Source organism: Somniosus microcephalus, chromosome 9 (genome assembly GCF_052327205.1).
Source record: "Somniosus microcephalus isolate GS21.2 chromosome 9, FLI_Smic_1.0, whole genome shotgun sequence".
NCBI classification, from domain to species: Eukaryota; Metazoa; Chordata; class Chondrichthyes; order Squaliformes; family Somniosidae; genus Somniosus; species Somniosus microcephalus.
The window spans coordinates 137500979-137518923 of NC_140995.1; the positions used below are offsets into that span (position 1 = coordinate 137500979).

Sequence of the window (17945 nt, forward strand, 5' to 3'; positions counted from 1 at the left end):
CTGCCCAACACTCCCAAAGCCCTGAAAAGGTGCCTGGGGTTATTTTCTTATTATTCCCAATGGGTCCCCAACTACTCCGACAAAGCCCGCCCCCTCTTGAAAGCATCCTCTTTTCCGCTCTCTGCTGAGGCCCACGCCGCCTTCAAAAGCATTAAGCAGGATATTGAGCGGGCTATGCTACAGGCAGTGGACGAGAACACTCCATTTCAAGTGGAAAGTGATGCGTCTGACTTCGCCTTGGCGGCCACCCTCAACCAGGCGGGGCGGCCCGTAGCTTTCTTCTCGAGGACCCTCCAAGGGCCCGAGATCAGACACTCCTCCGTGGAAAAGGAGGCCCAAGCCATCGTGGAGGCAGTGCGCCACTGGCGCCACTACCTAGCCGGCAAACGCTTCACCCTACTTACCGACCAGCGGTCGGTAGCGTTTATGTTCAATAATAAACAGAGGGGGAAGATTAAAAATGATAAGATTCTTAGGTGGCAGATCGAGCTCTCCACCTTCGAGTACGACATCATTTATCGGCCAGGGGCCCTTAACGAATCCCCTGACGCCCTCTCACGAGGGATGTGTGCCAGCGCCACCAGGGACCGGCTACAGACCCTCCACAATTACCTCTGCCACCCAGGGGTCACGCGGCTGTTCCACTTCATAAAGTCCCGTAACTTACCCTACTCGATTGAGGAAGTTCGGTCTCTGACCAGGAACTGCCGCACTTGCGCTGAGTGCAAGCCTCGGTTCTACCGCCCAGATAGAGCCCACTTAATCAAAGCTACACGGCCCTTTGAGCGGCTCAGCTTAGATTTCAAGGGCCCCCTCCCGTCCGTCGACCGCAATGTTTACTTCCTGAACATTGTGGACGAATACTCCCGGTTCCCATTCGCCTTCCCCTGCCCAGACATGACCAGCGCCACGGTCATTAAATGCCTCAACAGCCTGTTCTGCCTGTTCGGTATGCCGAGCTACATCCATACGGATAGGGGGGCGTCCTTCATGAGTGAAGAGCTACGCCAGTACATGCTGTCCAAGTGGATCGCCACGAGCCGTACCACCAGCTACAACCCCCGGGGTAACGGCCAAGTGGAGCGAGAGAACGGGACAGTATGGAAAGCAGTCACTCTAGCTCTAAGGACCAAGGGCCTCCCTATCTCCCGCTGGCAGGAAGTCCTCTCGGATGTGCTCCATTCGATACGGTCGCTATTGTGTACGGCCACTAATGCCACGCCTCATGAACGAATGCTTGTCTTTCCCCGGAAATCCACCTCAGGCGTATCCATGCCGTCATGGCTCTCCACCCCAGGTCCGGTACTCGTGCGAAGGCATGTGAGGGGCCACAAGACGGACCCTCTCGTGGAGCCAGTACACCTACTCCATGCCAACCCCCAATATGCATATGTCCGGCACGCCGATGGAAGGGAGGACACCGTGTCCATAAAAGACGTCGCCCCAGCCGGCATCGACAACAACCACGGCAATAGCAGCAACGACGATCACAGCAACTCTTACCCACCCACTACTCTTTCATCACCCCCGGAAGAACATCGACCAACGGCACCCCCACCAACTACCCCTTCAACAACCCTGGCGGCACCCCCGGCAGAGACCCAGGAGGCTACCGGGGACACCCAGCCGACACCCGCGGCACCACAACAGCCACGTCGGTCGCAGAGGACTATCAAACCCCCGAACAGACTAAATCTATAGAAGGGGTGAATGTGATGAAATATTCCATTCATCACTGCCTGTGACTGTGGTCGGTTTCAGTGTCATTTCCCTTCCCCCAGTCCTCATTGTATTGTTTATTGGAATGTGCTGGAATGTGCTGTGTGTAGGGCTCCGCCCATACCTGGGCCCCTTTTGTAAGCTAGCTCAGTCTGGCCTCAGTCTCCAGAAGGAAGATATCTCTCTCTCTCTTACGTGTTACTTTCTAAGTTAATAAAAGCCTTATTTTGTTTCGCTAACATCGGGTCTCGGAATTATTGAGGCACATCAGTAGCAAGACTTCCCTACTTTTATACACTATCCCCCTTGAAATAAAGGCCAACATTCCATTTGCCTTCCTAATTACTAGCTGCTCCTGCATGTTAACTTTTTGTGTTTCATGCATGAGGACACCCAATTCCCTCTGTACCGTCACATTCTGTAGTCTTTCTCCATTTAAATAATATTTTACTTTTCTATTCTTCCTACCAAAGTGGATAACCTCACATTTTCCCACATTGTACTCCATCTGCCAAATTCTTGCCCACTCACTTAACCTATCTATACCCCTTTGCAGACTCTTTGGCTGGAATTTCGCTGGTCCTCAGAGTGTGGGATTGGAGGCGGGACCACTGTCAAAATCGCAAAGATTGACAGCGGGTAGGAAACCCGCTGTCAACCCGCCTCCAATCAATCTTCCCAAGTGTCGGGTCCCCGATTTGCATATGGACCCAACACTTAGCGGCGGGAAGAGGATTATAGCCATTTACCTGGCTGCTAACAGGTACATGATACTTGTTAACAGGCTCTTTTTCAATTTTGCCGCTTCTACCTCCGATTTCCCGACGTCCGGACACCACATCAGGTAAATGTGGCGTGTTGTGAGTCTGCTGTAATGTTTCTGCATTGATGACAGCTGCAGAAGTGGTGTGAAGGATCCAATGGTGCACTGGTGAGTTTCAGAGGTAAGGAAATGTTGGGAAAATTATTTTTAATGCATTTAAACTTTTCTGTAGGTAACAAGTTTTGAATTGGATGTCTAGTCCCACCTCATTGGGAGAACCTCTCTCACCAGTGACAGATCGCTTCTGTAACCTCACCTGCAGCTGCCATCTCATCTAGCCTATGGAGGGAGTCATTGGAGTGCCTGGGTGCAAGTGCTCACCTGTGAACAGTGATTGTCAGTGTTTGCAGCACTTCAATGCTGTCAAACACTGAGAAATGAGCTGTCAAAGAAAAATTGTGCATGGTCCCTTTAAAAAAAATGGCAGATGATGCATCATCAAATGATGTCATCTGACCGGCTTCCTCTTAATTGGCCGGCAAGCCTGCAGGGCGGGCTTAACAAGGCCAATCGATGTAAAATCACATCCGTTGGCCGGATGCAGTTGGGGGTGGGACTGGAACCCGGAAACCAGTTGACCCACTCCCAAGCAGTGTCCATTTGCAAAACTGCGACCTTTATGTCCTCCTCACAACTTGCTTTCCCACCTATCTTTGTATCATCAGCAAATTTGGCAACAGTACACTCGATCCCTTCATCCAAGTCATTAATATAGATTGTAAATAGTTGAGGCACCAGCATTGATCCCTGTGGCACTCTACTAGTTACAGATTGCCATCCTGAAAATGACGCATTTATCCCGACTCTGTTTTCTGTTAGTTAGCCAATCCTCCATCCATGCTAATATATCACCCCCAACACCATGAGCTCTTATCTTAGGCAGTAACCTTTTATGTGGCACCTTGTCGAATGCCTTTTGGAAGTCCAAGTACACAATCACATGACATCACTGCAGGAGTTCCTCAGGGCAGTGTCCTAGGCCCAACCATCTTCAGCTGTTTCATCAATGACCTTCCCTCCATCATAAGGTCAGAAGTGGGGATGTTCGCTGATGATTGCACACTGTTCAGCACCATTCGAGACTCGTCAGATACTGACGCAGTCCATGTCCATATGCAGCAAGACCTGGACAACATTCAGACTTGGGCTGACAAGTGGCAAGTAACATTCGCACCACACAAGTGCCAGGCAATGACCATCTCCAACAAGCGAGACTCTAACCATCTCCCCTTGACATTCAATGGCATTACCACCACTGAATCCCCCACTATCAACATCCTGGGGGTTACCATTGATCAGAAACTGAACTGGACCAGCCATATAAATACTGTGGCTACAAGAGCAGGCCAGAGGCTGGGAATTCTGTGGCAAGTGTCTCATCTCCTGACTCCCCAAAGCCTTTCCAACCATCTACAAGGCACAAGTCAGGAGTGTGATGGAATACTCTCCACTTGCCTGGATGAGTGCAGCTCCAACAACACTCAAGAAGCTCGACACCATTCAGGATAAAGCAGCCCGCTTGATTGGCACTCCATCCACCTTCAACATTCACTCCCTCCACCACCGGCGCACTGTGGCTGCAGTGTGTACCATCTACAAGATGCACTGCAGCAACTTGCCAAAGCTCCTTCAACAGCACCTTCCAAACCCGCGACCTCTACCACTTAGAAGGACAAGGGCAGCAGACGCATGGGAACATCACCACCTACAAGTTCCCCTCCAAGCCACACACCATCTTGACTTGGACCTGTATCGCCGTTCCTTCACTGTCGCTGGGCCAAAATCCTGGAACTCCCTTCCTAACAGCATTGTGGGTGTACCTACACCATATGGACTGCAGCGGTTCAAGAAGGCGGCTCACCACCATCTTCTCAAGGACAATTAGGGATGGGCACTAAATGCAGGCCTAGCCAGCCAGCGACACCCACATCCCATCAATGAATTAAAAAAAACATCAACTGGTTCCCCTTTATCCACCCTGCTCATTATCTCCTCAAAAACTCTAATAAATTTGTCAAACATGATTTCCCTTTCATAAAACCATGCTGACTCTGTTTGATTGTATTTTGATTTTCTAAATGCCCTGCTACTGCTTCCTTAATAATGGATTTGAGCATTTTGCCAATGACAGATGTTAGGCTAACTGGCCTATAGTTTCCTGCTTTCTGTCTCCCTCCTTTTTTGAATAAGGGCATTACATTTGCAGTTTTCCAATCCGCAGGGACTTTTCCAGAGTCAAGGGAATTTAGGAAGATTACAACCAATGCAATCACTATTTCTGTCGCCACTTCTTTTAAGATCCTAGGATGCAGGCCATCAGGTCCAAGGGACTTGTCAGCCTTTAGACCCATAGGGCTGGATTTTCATTGAGGAGGCGGGTAGGAGGCGGGACTACAACTTTTGGGGTTGTAGTCCTGCCTCCATTGAGTTCTAGCCAACCCACAATTTTGAATTGATTGACCTTGTTGAGCCCGCCCAGCGGGCTCAGCAGGCCAATTAAGGGCCACCCGGCAACAGGTGATGTCACAGATTGAAATTTCATTTGTCAAGACCTTTTGACAGATGAAATATCAGCGTTCGACAGCTGTTTGAAGCTGTCAAACACTGACAATCTGTACTCCAGGTTAATTCCTTCCTCTTGGAATGATTTAGAGTTCTCCCCGGAACAGAAAGCAGAGGCTGCAGATTTTGACAGCTGGCGGCCATTCTGCTTTCTGTGCTGGTGAGATGAGGGACTCCCGAGACCTGAAGGAAGGAAGGCTGTAAAGGTAAGTTAGTAGAACTTCTTTAAACACTTTACACAGACCAAACACACTTACCTCTGCACTCATGCACCCATCACTCACCTGAACACCGGACATCTCAACCCCTCCAAGCCCTTCATCCCGACGGCCCACCTTGCTAACTTGGCGTGGTTTGGAGCCGTCAGGAATCCCACATTTCAACAATGAAAATAGGGATTAGGCTAAAAACTGCCTGTTAACTACCTGTTAACAGGCAGTTAATTGGCACTAATCACCTTCCCGCCTCGGGGAGGCAGGTCCCAGTGCGGGGCGGGTACCCGCCTCCTTTGAAACTGGCATAGAGGCGGGTTGGGGGCGGGATGGGGTCGAGACCCCTGATTCCGGGATTTTAAACCCCCACACGCCTCCAATCCCGACTCCACGGCCCAATGAAAATGCAGCCCATAATTTTGTCTAGCACTTTTTCTCTAGTGATAGTGATTGTTTTAAGTTCGTCCCTCCCTTTTGCCCCTTGATTTTCTATTATTACTGGGATGTTTTTAGTGTCCTCTACTGTGAAGACAGATACAAAATATTTGTTCAATGCCTCTGCCATTTTCTTGTTGCCCATTATTATTTCCCCAGTCTCATTTACTTTAGCTACTCTCTTCCTTTTTATATACTTGTAGAAGCTCTTATGTCAGTTTTTATATTTCTTGCTAGTTTACTCACATAAGCTATTTTCTCCCTCTTTATTTTTTTTTCGTCATCCTTTGCTGGTTTCTAAAATTTTCCCAATCTTCTGGGCTACCACTAATCTTTGCAATCTTGTATGTCTTTTCTTTCAATTTGATACCATACTTAACTTCCTTGGTTAGCCATGTTTGGTTCATCCTTCTCTTCGAGTCTTTCTTTCTCACTGAAATATATCTTTGTTGAGAGTCATGAAATATCTCTTTAAATGTCTGCCACTGCTTTTCTACCATCTTACCTTCTAATCTATTTTCCCAGTCCACTTTAGCCAACTCTCTCCTCATACCTTTGTAATTGCCTTTGTTTAAGTTTAATACTATAGTTTCAGACCCAAATTTCTCACCTTCACTCTGAATGTGGAATTCTCATGTTATGATTATTCTTTCCTAGAAGATCCTTTACTTTGAGATCATTAATTAATCCTGTTTCATTACACATGGCCAGATCTAAAATAGCCGGTTCCCTGGTCGGTTCCACAACGTATTGTTCCAAGAAACTGTCCCGAATACACTCTATGAATTTGTCCTCAAGGCTGCTTTTGCCAATTTGGTTTGTCAAACCTATGTGAAGATTAAGATTGCCCACGATTATTGCTGTACCTTTCTTGCAAGCCCCCATTATTTCTTGATTTATACTCTGTCCTAGAATGTAGCTACTGTTAGGGGGCCTACAGATTACTCCCACCAGTGCCTTCTTTCCCTTACAATTTCTTACCTCCAAACAAATTGATTCTTCATCTGGAACTTCCGAGCCAAGATCATTTCTCACTATTGTACTGATCTCATCCTTTATTAACAGAGCTACCCCACCTCCTTTTTCTTTCTGTCTATCCTTCTGAAATGTCAAATACCACTGAATGTTCAGTTCCCAGCCTTGGTCACATTGCAACCACATCTCTGTGATGACTATTAGATCATACCCATTTCTTTCTATTTGTGCCATCAATTCATCTATCTTGTTACAAATGCTGCGTGCATTCAGATAACGAACCTTTAGTTTTGTCATTTTATCAATTTTCCCTACTCTGACCCTATTTGCTGGTGCACTCTTATGTTTGTACGCCTCTGGTTTTCATTGCCCGTATCGCTACCCTGCACTATCGCCCTGTCCTTTCTCTTTAACTTTCTAAATTTCCCTTTGCTTGAACCCTCGCCCCCACTATTTAGTTTAAAGCCCTACCTACAGCCCTAGTTATTCAATTCGAAAGGACACTGGTCCCAGCATGGTTCAAGTGAAGGCCGTCCCAACAGAACAGCTCCCTCTTTCCCCAGTACTGGTGCCAGTGCCCCATGAATTGAAACCCATTTCTCCCATACCAATCCTTGAGCCACGCATTCAACTCTCTGATCTTATTGACCCTATGCCAATTTGATTGTGGCTCAGGTAGTAATCAGTGATCGTGACCTTTGTGGTTCTGCTTCTTAATTTAGACCCTAGCTGCTCATACTCCCTCAGCAGAACCTCTTTCTTAGTCTTACCTATGTCATTGGTACCACCTTCTTCTTCTTAGGCAGTCCCTCGGAACCGAGGATGACTTGCTTCCACATTAAAAATGAGTTCTCAGATGACCGATGAGTCCAATGCAGGACCCACAGTCTCTGTCACAGGTGGGGCAGATGGTGGTTGAAGGGACGGGTGGGTGGGGTGCTTGGGTTGACGTGCGCTCCTTGCGCTGCCTGCGCTTGGCTTCCGCTTGCTCCCGGCGAAGAGACTCGAGGTGTTCGGCACCTTCCCGGATGCTTCTCCCCCACTTTGTGCGGTCTTGGGCCAGGGATTCCCAGGTGTCGGTAGGGATGTTACACTTTTTCAAGGAGGCTTTGAGGGTGTCTTTGAAGCATTTCCTCTGCCCACCTGGGGCTCTCTTGCCATGCCAGAGCTCCGAGTAGAGCGCTTGTTTTGGGAGTCTCGTATTGGGCATGCGGACAATGTGACCTGTCCATCGGAGCTGATCGAGCGTGGTCAAAGCTTCGATGCTGGGATGTTGGCCTGAGCAAGAACACTGACGTTGGTGCGCCTATCCTGCCAATAGATTTGCAGGATCTTGCGGAGGCAGCATTGGTGGTACCTCTCCAGTGCTTTGAGGTGCCTGTTGTACATGGTCCATGTCTCTGAGGCACACAGCAGGGCGGGTATCACTGCTGCTCTGTAGACCATGAGCTTAGTGCCGGGATAGAGGTTCTGGTCTTCAAACACTCTCTTCCTCAGGCGAAGTAAGGGGCCGATTTTCATTGACCCGTGGAGTCGGGATTGGAGGCGTGTGGGGGTTAAAGTCCTGAATTCGGGGGTCCCGACTCCATCCCGCCCCCAACCCGCCTCCATGTAAGTTTCAAAGGAGGCGGGTACCCGCCCCGCACTGGGACCCACCTACCCGAGGCGGGAAGGGATTAGTGCCAATTAACTGCCTGTTAACAGGTAGTTAACAGGCAGTTTCTAGCTTAATCACTATTTTAAAGCTTGAAGTGTGGGATTCCCGACGGCTCCAAACCACGCCAAGTTAGAGGAGTCGGGCAGTCGGGTTGAAGGGCTTGGAGGGGTCGAGATTTCGGTGTTCAGGTGAGTGATGGGTGCATGAGTGCAAAGGTAAATGTGTTTGGTGTGTCTAAAGTGTGTAAGGAAATTTAAATTACCTGTACTTACCTTTACAGCCTTCCTTCCTCTAGGTTTCGGGAGTCCATCATCTAACCGGCACAGAAAGCAGAATGGCTGTGAACTGTCAAAAGTGACAGCCTGCAGCTTTCTGTGCCGGTGAGATTTCTAACTGAGTCTGTGTAGAAGGACTCAGGTTAGAAGTAAGACTGTCAGTGTTTGACAGCTTCAAACAGCTGTGAAACGCTGATATTTCATTTGTCAAAACGTCTTGACAGATGAAATTTCAGTCTGTGACGTCACCTGTTGCCGGGTGGCCCTTTATTGGCCCGCTGAGCCCGCTGGGCAGGCTCAACAAGGTCAATCAAGTTAAAATCGTGTGGATTGGCCGCATCTCAATGGAGGCGGGACTACAACCCCGAAAGTCTGAATGAAAATCACCCCCTAAGTTTCTGCAGCTCGAGGAACTTCGGCTCAGAGTTGATGAGCTGGTGTCCGAGCTGCAGACATTCCGATACATCAGGGAGGGAGAAAGTTACCTGGACACTTTGTTCCAGGAGGCAGTCACACCCCTTAGGATAAATACTTCAGATTTGACCTCTTCCTCATTGGTACCTACATGGACCACGACAACTGGATCCTTCCCCTCCCACTGCATGTTCCTCTCCAGTCCCAAGGAGATGTCCTTTGTTGTATCCGTGTGTTAATCGAGACACGGAATGCAGGAGTTGGTTTCACAGGTGTTTACTGAACAAAGTCTGGAGGTGAACTAACAGATACAAGACACTATACAGGCTTATATAGCCCGAGTGGCCATTACCGGCATTACAGTACACAGGGGCTCTTAAAGGCACATACACCACATCCTTCACCCTGGCACCAGGCAGGTAACACAGCCTTTGGGTCTCACACTCTCGGTTGCAGAGAACAGTATCTATCCCCCTAACTACACTGTCCCCTACCACTACTACATTCCTTTTTACTTCCCCCACTTGAATGGCCCCCTGAACCATGGTGCTGTGGTCAGTTTGCTCATCCTCCCTGCAGTCCCTGCTCTCGTCCACACAGGTTGCAAGAACCTCATACCTGTTGGACAAGTGCAAGGGCTGAGGCTACCCCAATGCTACCTCCTAGATCTCCATACCTGCCTCACTCGCAGTCACACACTCCTGTCCCTGACTATGGGCCAAATCTGAAGTATTTATCCTAAGGGGTGTGACTGCCTCCTGGAACAAAGTGCCCAGGTAACTTTCTCCCTCCCTGATGTATCGCAATGTCTGCAGCTCGGACTCCAGCTCATCAACTCTGAGCCGAATTTCCTCAAGCTGCAGAAACTTACTGCAGATGTGGTCGTCCTGGATCACACTGGGGTCCACAGGCTCCCATATGCTACAGCTGCAACACATCACCTGCCCTGCCATCTCTATTGTATTTAATTTAATTAATTACATCAATATCAATCAATTGTCTATTTATAGTTTTTAATCTAGGTAAAATTGGTAATAACCTTGTTTAATTTATTAAATTTATTAAAATAAGTTTAGTTTGCTATAAATGTATGTTATATGCTATAGGTCTTTACTGTAACCCCTCAGTCCTAAGAGAAAAGAAATACTCACCACCAATCACCTACCTGCTTACCTGTGACGTCGCACTTTGATTTTTTGTTATTGAATCGGAGCCTCGCTGCCCTTCCCCCACTGGCTCTGCTCTCAGGCTTCCTCTCGCTGCGCTCCTTATTCTGCTCCCGCTGCCGATCGGTTCTGCCCAGGTCTGCTGGCTCTGGACCGCGGGGTGCCATGCCAGCAGCCTGGCACTCAAGAGGAATGCTGGGCTGCTAGATCGCAGCACGGACCCCGCGTTCAAAGATGCAACGGGCCGTGTGAATTAAGTCGGAGGACTTTTTTCCCCCACCCACCACCCCCCCTTTAGTTAGCATCCCACGAGCTTCCTGTCACTCCGTTCCCACCCCCTGAATCAGTTGCTGTCATCATCCGGCGCAGATTCAGGGGGCGCGGACCAATTTTGCAGGCAGAGTGAAAACGGGGTGCTGCACACAGTGATGATGTCATCATCGCCTGCACAGTGGAGCGGGCGCCACCGGTTACCGCCGCTGCTAAACTCCCACTGAATTTAGCAAGAGTCGTTAGCGGTGCTGTGCCGGAGCGAAAAATCGTTTCCTCCTCGTAAGTGCTCGCGGAGGCGCTAACGAGAGGAACAAATGCACCGAATTTCTAGCCCTTAATTTCCAAGTGACATAGCGTATGACATGCTGAAAGCAATGCTATATTATGAACTAACCTAGGTATATAGTTAGTTAAGTAATAAAGGATAGTATCCGACTGAAAACAAGGGCATATAAAGTAGCCAAATCTAGTGGGAGGATAGAAGATTGGGAAGCAAATAAAGGCCAGCAAACAATAACTAAAAGATTAATTAAGAAAGGGAAGATAGATTATGAAAGTAAACTAGCAAAAAATATAAAAACAGATAGCAAGAGTTTCTACAGCTATATAAAAAGAAAAAGAGTGGCTAAAGTGAACGTTGGTCCCTTAGAGGATGGGACCGGGAAACTAGTGGTGGGGAACATGGAGATGGCAAAGACGCTGAACAAATATTTTGTATCAGTCTTTACAGTAGAGGACACTAAAAATATCCCAACACTGGACAAACAGGGGGCAATGGTGGGGGAGGAGCTAAAGACGATTAAAATCACTAAGGAGATGGTACTCAGTAAAATAATGGGACTTAAGGCGGATAAATCCCCCGGACCTGATGGCCTACATCCTGGGGTCTTGAGAGAAGTGGCGATAGGGATTGTGGATGCATTGGTGATTATTTTCCAGAACTCCCTGGACTCAGGAAAGGTCCCAGCAGATTGGAAAACTGCTAATGTAACACCCTTATTTAAGAAGGGAAGTAGACAAAAAGCTGGAAACTATATACCAGTTAGCCTCACATCTGTGGTTGGCAAAATGTTGGAGTCCATTATTAAGGAAACAGTAACAGAGCATTTGGATAAACATAATTTAATAGGACAGAGTCAGCATGGTTTTATGAAGGGGAAGTCATGTTTGACAAATTTGCTCGAATTCTTTGAGGATGTAACATACAGGATGGATAAAGGGGAACCAGTGGATGTAGTGTATTTGGACTTCCAAAAGGCATTTGACAAGGTTCCACACAAAAGATTACTGATCAAGATAAGAAAACACGGGATTGGGGGTAATATACTGGCATGGGTGGAAGATTGGCTATCTAACAGAAAACAAAGAGTTGGGATAAATGGTTCATTCTCGGGCTGGCAATCAGTAACTAGTGGTGTTCCGCAGGGGTCAGTGCTGGGACCCCAACTCTTTACAATCTATATTAACGATTTGGAGGAAGGGACCGAGTGCAACATATCCAAGTTTGCCGACGATACAAAGATGGGAGGGAAAGCAATGAGTGAGAATGACATAAAAAACCTGCAAAAGGATATAGACAGGCTAAGTGAGTGGGCAGAGATTTGGCAGATGCAATATAATGTTGGAAAGTGTGAGGTTATGCACTTTGGCAGAAAAAATCAAAGAGCAAGTTATTATCTAAATGGAGAGAAACTGCAAAGTGCTACAGTACAAAGGGATCTGGGGGTCCTGGTGCATGAAACACAAAAAGTTAGTATGCAGGTGCAGCAGGTGATCAGGAAGGCCAATGGAATCTTGGCTTTTATTGCAAGGGGGATGGAGTATAAAAACAGGGAAGTCTTGCTGCAGTTATACAGGGTGTGATGAAATATTCCATTCATCACTCATCAGTATTTCTCTGCCTGTGACTGTGGTTGGTTTCAGTTTCATTTCCATTGTATTGTACTGTGTGTAGGGCTCCGCCCATACCTGGCTCCTATGTAAGCTGGCCCAGCCTGCAACACATCCAGTACGGCAGACCTCTGGATGGAAGATACATTCTCCTCTGTGTGTTACCTTCTAAGTCAATAAAAGCCTTGTTTTGTTTCACTAACATCGAGTCTCGGATTTGTTGAGGCACATCACAGGGTATTGGTGAGGCCACACCTGGAATACTGCGTGCAGTTTTGGTTTCCATATTTAAGAAAATATATACTTGCTCTCGAGGCGGTTCAGAGAAGGTTCACTCGGTTGATTCCGGAGATGAGGGGGTTGACGTATGAGGAAAGGTTGAGTAGGTTGGGACTCTACTCATTCGAGTTCAGAAGAATGAGAGGCGATCTTATCGAAACATATAAGATTGTGAGGGGGCTTGATCGGGTGGATGCGGGGAGGATGTTTCCACTGATGGGTGAGACTAGAACTAGGGAGCATAATCTAAGAATAAGGGGCTGCCCTTTCAAAACTGAGATGAGGAGAAACTTCTTCACTCAGAGGGTTGTAAATCTATGGAATTTGCTACCCCAGAGAGCTGTGGAAGCTGCAACATTAAATAAATTTAAAATGGAGGTAGACAGTTTCCTAGCAGATAAGGGAATTAGGCGTTACGGGGAGAGGGCAGGGAAGTGGACGCGAGTCTAGATTTGCATCAGCCATGATCCTATTGAATGGCGGAGCAGGCCCGAGGGGCCGTATGGCCTACTCCTGCTCCTACTTCTTATGTTCTTATCTTGTTAAATTGACTTCTTCCAAATATAAACAAAAGCTAAGCTTGTAGTTGTTTGTGTCAGGAATGAAAAATACAATGCAATTGAAATGAATAACAATTGATAGTAATATCTACACAAAAATGATTGCTTTCACGCTCAAACGTAATTTTAATATTTGATTGTTGTATACTGAAAAATTAATAAGAATTCAATTCTTGGGCTGAAGGGGAGAAAGAGCAATAAATGTCACTTTTCAAGGAGGTGGAACTGGCGTGTGATTCTGGTGGAGGGGTCTCAGTTTGGGGCAGAACCTGGATGCGCACCTGTAATTTCCCAAACAACAAACTTTGTTTTAGGAGAGCTGGGCACTTCTGCCCACCCTTTCATATCTAAAACCAACTCTGCAGTCATGTCTGGGGGCTTTCATGGGAATTCTGCCCATCTTACCTCTAATAGGTCCAGCAAGACAGCCCCGTTCTGCACCTTTCGAAAGCCTCCTGAATGCAGAAGACAAAGGTATTCTAGCCCTCAGTTCTGCCAAACCGCAGTTACCCCATGCAGTGCAGCCCAACTGCAGGACTCCCTCCATTGGTCCCAGGCACCAGGACACACTCTCCAGTGCTACAATACTACAATATTTAGAAATCAATGGAAATGAAAATTGGGAGAGAGATATAACGGGTGACTGAATCGATATCGCCCATTTTATACTATCACCCAAAGTCAAAATTACCCCCATTAAATCTTTCCAATGTGTTCACTATGTTGCTAACACTTAACAAACAGAGGAACTCCTCCCATTTACACTTCACATGTAACCTTTTTTAAAGATTGTATTTTAAAAGATGGCGAGAAGCTTTGGTGTTTCAACATGTGACACAAGTTGCTCTCAGATACTCTCGTGCACTGTATAACGGCTGGAGCAACAGTGGCAGTGGCCTGAGAGCAGATTGCCGGCCACACGCTTAGCTGGGGAGGTAGTGCATGGAGTGCGGAGATGTGCAAGAGCATAGGAACAGAAGTAGGCCATTCAAGCCCTCGGGCCTGTGCCACAATTAAATTACATCAATATCTTAACTCCATTTACCTGCCTTGGTTCCATATCTCTTAGTACCCTTGCCTAACAAAAATCTATTTGCAATTTTCAATTGACCTAGTCTTAACTGCTTTTTGAAGAAAAGGAACATATAAATAAACAATCTATTTAGAAAGGTATAGTGTAGCGCTAGTTTTTTCTTTCATACAGCTGTAGGGTTGTTATGTTGCACAGTCTGTGCTAATGCACACCAGGTCAGCCCAACGTCGACTTAGCAAAATGTGCAGTGTAATTCGCCAGCAAGGTCACACCATTTTGGCTTCACCCGTGTTGCAATGTAACTGCAGCTGGTGCAAAGCAAAGCTTAAATGTTACCACCTGTGAACCTTTTAAAGCTGTTTGAATGTTTTAAAAGTTAGCACAGAGCTAAATTTCCTGTCAACCCTCTGATAATAAATCCACTGTCCTGTCAGCTGTCTGATAACATACACTGTTCTGCCGACTCAGCCAACATTAAAATTCATCAGGCATTTGGATTCTGGTGAGCAGAGCTCCATATGTAAGCGTGAATAAATGGCAAACTTCTTCCAGATCAGGAAATGACACTGAATCATGTATAACGTAATGCTGATGACCTCTCTCAGTAAGCACTGGTCTCAGTCTGGGGCCTATAGTATAATAGGATGTACGGTACAACTTATAGTAGGTTAATTTGAAAGTGATTATACAGACTTGGTTTTATCCCCAGTCTATGCTGAGTTAGGTGATCTCATTTAGAGCAGTGATAGGAGCACCACAAGATGCCCCAATGAGCCAAGGTTAGGGAAGGGGAAACAGCTAAGATTGACCAGTATCCAGTGACCATCACTAAAAGGGTGTACAGCATTAGGGTCAGTTTTGGTACCCCCACCATTGAATAGCCTGCCAACACTCACAATCATGGCTCACACATGGAACAGTCTTCAGGAGAGAGAAGAAAATTAGCAAGAAGAAGAAAATAAAATGACCGGATTATGAATTTAGAAACATAATTAATACCTAAAATGCCCTTACATTTAGAAAAATGTCAAATTTTCCTTAGGTAGAATGTGGAAATTCAAAGTGAGCAAAATCATTTTTTTCCAAACCAAATAAAAATCATGTCAGTGAAAGAACTTGGTTATTTTAATATCATCGAATGATAATGGAATCACTTACCTGCTTTAAATCACTCCGAGTAAAGAAAGACAATCTGTTTATAACAGCATAGAATGATTCCTAAGAGGTGCAGGTGCTCTAATATAATGTGAGGAAAGACAGAGTATTGCATAAGAAATTCAAATGTTTACTGTTCCAAAATGTTGTAATCACAAAGTTTATTTGTCTCTGCTCTACAAAAACCAAGGTTACACTCTTGCTAATCCACAATGATAGAGCGTATTAACTAGACATCTGTTTCAATAAGCATGTAATAATAAACCTATTTAAGAACTATAAAATGAAACATCTGGATGATTTTAGTTTTGCTTATTGGGTGGAGAATATCAGCAGTGAGGACTAAATAGGTTTTCCCAAGTGGCCATATGAAGTACTCCCAGTTACAGAGTGAATAAAACCTTCTTTTATACTGATGCAATGCACCTTCATTTCAGAAAAGCCTCCCCAACTACACCAGTCTGACATTTTAATTTTAAATGCCAGCTAACCTTGAGACCTTACTGGCAACACGGCTAAATAGGGAAGCGAAGAGTCATTTAAACTAGAAAGGAAGGGCACAAGGAACATAAAAGTAATCAGAAAAAGCAAGTAGAGAAGGTAGAAATAGATGAGATTAATATCCAACTAAAAAATAATTTAGCAAAAAGAATAGCATGCAGAAGAAATAAAGGCAGTAGCAGAGGAAAATCAAATCGACCAGCTATAGAAAGGAAAAGACTGAGATAAAGGAACAAGGTGCTAGCGCGGGCAAAAAAAGAGTAGAATTAATGGCAAACAAAAAAAAGAAAATGTGCAAGTATTGCAATGCTTGAAGTGTAGGAAATAAACTGGGAAAAATAGAAGCAATTATGTCACAGGAAGATACAGATTTACCAGCAATAACAGAAACTTGGCTGCAAACTGAACATAAATGTATCAGGTTATTATGGCCCGGAATTTGAACAAATGCAAATATGAAGACTTGAAAAAGGGGACTGTTTTCATTAGGAGACTGGGGTGTCATTTTCTAGAGATATTTTACATTATGAAGGATGGGACAGAGTAACTAGAAACAAAATGTTTCCAATGGTTGTAGAGTCTAAAATGAGAGGACGTAGATATAAGATTAAATGTAAGAGATTTAGGACTGAGAGCAGGAGAATTTTTTTTTAAATACACCAAATCTATTGAAATGCTAATTGATAAGTACCACACATGAACTTGGCAGATAAAATGACTCGTCAGCTGTGGCATATCTCCAGAGCTGGAATTTAACATTGTTCTCTCTCCTTCTCTTGATGTTAAGTAACAGAACGTAAAGGGCCTGTCTTGTTTTACAGACTTTGTACAAAAATAATAAATTGCAGGACAACGGAGTATTACAGTTTAACTCTTTATTTAAGCAATAGGTCTGTTAACTTTCTTATACAGCACAGTGGGGACAAGATGGAGTTAGGACAACAGAAAATGCTGGAAAAACTCAGCAGGTCAGGCAACATCCGTGGAGAGAAATTTGAGTTGACGTTTCGGGTTTGACCCTTCTTCAAAACTGGAGAGAAAAGGAACTGGATCGAAGGCAGGGCTGCGATCGGACAAAAGAATAAAAGAACCAAAAGAAGTAAAAGAGATTAGAAGCTAGACGAGATGGTAATAGGCTGGGATTAGGTGTAAAGTGTACTGGCAGGGCAAAAGATAGCTGCCAGGTGTGAGAGAGAAACAAAAGGAAAGGGGGGGGGGAGGAAAGGAGTGGAAAAATATAAGTAAAAATGAAATAGGGGCCGGGGTTATGATCTGAAATTGTTGAACTCGATATTGAGACCGGAAGGCTGCAGAGTGCCTAATCGGAAGATGAGGTGCTGTTCCTCGAGTTTACGTTGAGCTTCCGTGGAACATAGTGGAACACGGTGGCATAGTGGTTAGCACTGTTGCCTCACAGCGCCAGGGACCCGGGTTCAAATCTGGCCTCGGGCGACTGTCTGTGTGGAGTTTGCACATTCTCCCTGTGTCTGCGTGGGTTTCCTCCGGGTGCTCCGGTTTCCTCCCACAGTCCAAAGATGTGCAGGTTAGGTTGATTTGGCTATGATAAATTGACCCTTAGTGTTAGGGGATTAAATACGTGGGGTTACGGGGATAGGGTGGGGTATGTGTCGGTGCAGACTCGATGGGCCGAAATGGCCTCTATCTGCACTGTAGATTCTGTGATTCTGTGATTCTGTGAATACAAGAGGCCAAGGACGGTGAGGTCCGAGTGGGAATGGAGCGGTGAATTGAAATGACAGGCGACCGGAAGCTCGGGGTCACCCTTACGGACTGAACGGAGGTGTTCCGAAAAGCGGTCACCCAATCTGCGTTTGGTCTCCCCAATGTACAGGAGACCGCATCGTGAGCAGCGAATACAGTATACTAGATTGCGAGAAGTACAAGTAAATCGCTGTTTCACCTGGAAGGGGTGTTTGGGGCCCTGGACAGTGGGGAGGGGGGAGGTATAGGGGCAGGTGTTACATCTCCTCCGCTTGCACGGGAAGGTGCCAGGCG

The 17945-nt window shown here is 46.1% G+C and overlaps 1 protein-coding gene across 1 annotated transcript in view; it reads right to left on the reverse strand.

Annotated features, from left to right (window-relative positions):
* LOC147112713 (gap junction Cx32.7 protein-like) overlaps positions 1-15519 on the reverse strand; it is a 66632-nt gene extending 51113 nt beyond the window's left edge. Inside the window, exon 1 of the mRNA XM_085997291.1 lies at positions 15432-15519. The gene's annotated coding sequence lies outside the window, so the exon portion shown is untranslated. The remainder of the gene's footprint in view (positions 1-15431) is intronic.
* Positions 15520-17945: the final 2426 nt, after the last annotated feature.